This window comes from Rattus norvegicus, chromosome 14, assembly GCF_036323735.1.
Source record: "Rattus norvegicus strain BN/NHsdMcwi chromosome 14, GRCr8, whole genome shotgun sequence".
In the NCBI taxonomy this organism is placed as follows: domain Eukaryota; kingdom Metazoa; phylum Chordata; class Mammalia; order Rodentia; family Muridae; genus Rattus; species Rattus norvegicus.
In genome coordinates this window covers 56,942,099-56,946,792 of record NC_086032.1, presented here as the reverse complement: position 1 = coordinate 56,946,792, position 4,694 = coordinate 56,942,099, and the positions used below count along the sequence as shown (strand labels likewise).

Here is a 4,694-nt window from a genome sequence, read left to right as displayed (position 1 = left end):
ACTTAGTGCACACCAGTGCTTCATTTATGTAGTAAAATTTGTGCATTTTGTGAGGAGGGGTTTTATATGTACATGTGTGCACATGTGTGTGAAAACTACAGGTCATTTCCAAATGTCATTCCTTAGAATCCATCCACCTTTTCTTTTCAGAAATAGCCTCTCATTAGGAACTTTGGAACATAAATTCAGCAAAGGTATTGCCCAATGGGCACTGGGATTCCTCCCATCACTACTTCCCCTGCCCTGGTATTAGTCAGACTACTGCATTCAACTTTTTATGGGGGTAATAAGAATCAAATTCAGAACCTCACAGTTTTACTGTATGTACTTTACCAACTGAGCCATCTACCTAGTCCTTGGCATGGTGAAATTTGGAAAGGTTTTCTCTATGTCTTCTATCATAGCAGAGACTATGTTTTAAAGATCTTCTCAGACCTCCCATTTCTTTGACTCACTTCTACATTAGAACCTTCAGAGTATTAATTAGTATGGCTGCCCTTTCAAAGTATCAAAACTAAATGGTTGTAACCACCAAAATGTATTGTCTTGGTTCTGGAGGCAAGAAATTCACACTTAAGGAGTTCTTAAGGCTGATTTGTCCTGATGGCTGTGAGGAACGAGTTGCCCTAGCTCTCCTTCCTTGGCATGTCTAAGCTCCTTCCAGTTCACCTGGCATTGTTCCTGTGTGCATATCTCTATGTCTAGATTTTCCCTTTTAAGAAGGCCATCATTTATACTGGATTAGAGCCCACCATAATGAGCTCACTCTCATTCTGTTACCTCTGCAAAGGCCTTCCAAATAAGGTCACAGGCAGAGGTACTGAGTATTTAAGACTTCAACATTAAGATGTAGGGCAGTTTGATTTAATCCCTAACAGAAACTATTGAAAAATCATCTCTTTAAAGGCAGAGGAAATGGAGAACTTAGCCACTGTCCAAGTCACATATCCCCTTTGTGTCCTGATTGGAAGAATACCAAAGCTATTTTTTTCTGCTTCACTCCTTTTCCTAGAGGGTTGTGCTCGGCCTCTCTAGATTAATTATTCACTTTCTTCTGCCTAGGTAGACAAAATTTTCTCAAGTTTGGACACATATGTTTTGCTGAGAATCACATGGAATAGATTTAGTCATTTAATTCCTAGTGACTTTGTGCTTAGCCTAAGGGTTTTAATTTCAGAAGTAAGTACGGCTAATTTTTTTTTCTACACAGAGTTACCATTTCTTCATTCAGTAAAGTTCACTGAACATTCCTAAGCCCTGGTGATACTAGACATTTGCCCTGTTATTGCATTTGGACTTGTGAATACTTCTTATAACTCTTCATTCTTGTGCTGTTAGTAATGGAAATAGCTTCTGCTATTCAGATGCTCTTATACATGCATGTGCTAACTACAACCAAGTATGCCTTTGACATTTTTGGGTACTGATGATGTTCCTGTGAGATCTGGGAAGGATTAGTCACTGTTAGGAAATCCAAATCAGCCACTGACATTCATCAGTCTGAAACAGTAGCACATGCATTGACATCAATCTATAGTGTAGATATTCTTAACTTTTCCATCGAGTGAATAGGAGAATATATTAAAATAGAAATTATTTATAGGCAATGTTGCAGTAAACATTTCAAGTATGTGAAGTATTAAATGTATATTTATTTTGGGATTAATATACATAAGATGTGAGAAATGAAGAACAACTGTTCCTATTACCTTTTTATATTTAAGATCCAAAAAATGTTTTAAAGACTATTTACGAAAAGATTATAGGTACTTCTATAACACTTAAACACCATTGGAAAGATACCATGCTCATATACTGCAAATGTTTATTATATGATATGCAAATTTTAGGGTATATTCTTTGGGAAGTTGGGGTTTTAAATACTTTAAACCTAAGAGTTTAAACATATCTACTTGGACACATAAAGTGTGTCATTTATCTTGATTGTATAATTTGTAATAAGGATAAGATATAATACAATAGGTAAAAATGCACTAAAGTTTTTACTAATTTTGTTAAGCCAAAACATTCTTAACAGTGTTTGGGGGGTGTTATGAAATGTACACAAAGCATTCTTTTATAGGAATAGTGAAAGGAAAAGAAAGGATATCTACGTTATAATGACAAAGTTGGTCTAGGACTTAAGATTTAGAGTCATTGATTGGAATAATACTGGAAAATGGAGCAGAAAACTTAACAGGCCAAGGTCAAACAAATGTCAGGCTAGTGTGTGTGAAACATCGGTTTCAGCTAAGAAGGACGGGCACTTTCTAGTGTCAAAATCAGAAAATAATTAGGGAAGAAATGTAGTAAGTGTCAAGAAGTAGTAAGAATCTTATGAAAAAGAAAATACTTTACCAACCCTTCCTGTATTGATAAGCAAGAGTTATATAGTAAGAATTCGTAGCTATCAAAGAAAGACATGCCTAAGGCAACACACTGGTGTTTAATAAAAATAAGATAGTAATACAGCTTGAAATAAAAGAGAGGCAGAAGCAAGCCTGTGTTCTAGGCTGATAGATGAACTCCTACCTTCTTAGGACCATCTTTCTCTAAATAGATTCTAGATTTGGTATGTTATATATTCCCAGGGTCTTTCTCTTTTCATAGATGGTCTTCTTAGATTCCTTCCCACTATCACCCCATGTATTCTACCAATAAAACAAACAAACAAACAAACAAAAACCCACCGTCTCTGAGCGTCTGTTTCTTATTTCTCATCTACTTACATCCTGCAAACCCAAACTCATGACAGAAATATCAATGATCTGGCTTTGAAACATTAGTATCTAAATAACCTTGATACATATGCTGCTGCTCACAAATCAGTCAAGTGAATTTATCTAGTTTGAAGGATGTTTGGAAGAATAGAATGGAATCCGTGTACTAAGAGAAAATACTTTACCAACCGTGTACTTTTACCCACACTGTATTTGGATCGCATAGTATGGCGTGTAAGAACTCTTGGCCAAATGAACCAAGAGATGTGCTTATTGCTAAGAAAACTTACCTTAAAACTCCAATATGATGTATTTCTTGTTTTGAATATTTGCTGTGTTCTTGTAAATGTTATTTGAAAGTTTTGTCTATTGTAGAAATAGTTTAATTTCAATCAGGACTTCTATACCACCTTTGCTCATTCAGTTTCCTGATAAAAGAGACACAAGTTTTATTATCATAATAAGACTTAATCATCAGTAGAGCTGGGCAGATATCTGCTCTCTAAGTTAATAGTGTCTATTTCCTCATTAATAACAACAAAGTATAATTTTCCCTGCTTCATCTAGGCTGCTCTTAACTTCAGTTGGCCAGAAATTACGGCCATGCTTTTAAGACTCACCTAACCCAAGGCTTCTTGCTTTTCTCCTCCTCCTTCCTCTCTTCATGGTTCGTCTCAGACTCCATGCTTGAGAACCCCAATCCTCCCTTATCTCAATTCTGCCCAGCTATCAGCTGTAGGCATCTATTCACCAATCAAGGATGACTAGGGAGGCAAGTTCACATAATATCACTTGGGTCTACTTGCAGATTCTCTCCTTCTTGAGAACAACCAGGTCTTGAGGGCCAGCGTTTAGCATTACAATACATAGCAAAATCGAACCTCAACATTCGTCAAATTAGCTTAGGCACAAGACCCTGAATTAACTACATCTTCAAAGTGAAAAATCAAATGTATATGTTTAATAGCACCCAGAGAAATTGAATACTAAACATTAGGCAATTCTAAAATGAAGTAATAGCTCAATTCCTATGGTTTCTTTCACGTTTGTATTTAGTATTGAAAATTCAGTCTCTGTGATTCTTTTCTTTCCTCCTTCCTCAGCTTTTCCCATATTTCTTTCTTTTGTTGTTTTCCTTCTTCCTTTGCTCCCTATTTTCTTAGTTCTTTCCTTTGTTTGTCTGTTAAAATGGATGGAGCTGTATCCTAACTCTAATTTCTAGGCATAGAAACAGTGAGATTAATTGTTTTTAGGAGAGCCATATGATAAGGACACTGACGAGGAACATATTTATTTGAGACATTTTTACATTTAGAACTGTGATCAAATGAGATGTACAAAAGATTTTTTGCAAAATTTCTTCCTATGTTCTAGATGAAATCTTACCACTCAAATACAGTGTCTTTGAAAGTACATAAATTGGTCTCTTAATTTTCAGTCTGTCTGTACTGAGTTTAATAGTGGCATCGTGGAGATGTGGTTCTTGCACTTGATTCTTAATTTGGATTGTACTCTTTTTTTTCCTTTGGGAAGGAACATGACCAATGAATAATAAAAGAATCATTGTCAAAATGATATGCAATATTGAACAGATTATGTCTCCGTTGTATTTACATAGTCATGATTCTGCCACCTGCAGATGTTGGCATCGTTCCGAAGGTAGTTTTTCACAAGAAACAGGAAGTAGAAATTACAAACAAACAAGCATCATCATTTTTCTCTCAGTTTTCTCTTAAAAATAATTTTGTGCTTCTAATCTGATAACATGTTTTATATTATAGACTATTTTAATAATTTGATTAAAGTTATGAATGTGCCCATGTAATAAGAAAATATTTAGACATGTTCTGAGACATTATTTTTAATACAGTTTCAGTGACAAACAGATTCTCTACACTTCACTAATCATTTCCACTTCAGAATTTAATGCTGGTAAATTCTTATTTTTATAATTATGTTATAATTATTTGTATA

General features: G+C 34.9%; 1 protein-coding gene across 14 annotated transcripts in view; it reads left to right on the top strand.

Moving 5' to 3' along the window:
• Pcdh7 (protocadherin 7) overlaps window positions 1–4,694 on the top strand; it is a 430,160-nt gene that overhangs the window by 168,184 nt on the left and 257,282 nt on the right. The gene's annotated exons all lie outside the window — the stretch shown is intronic.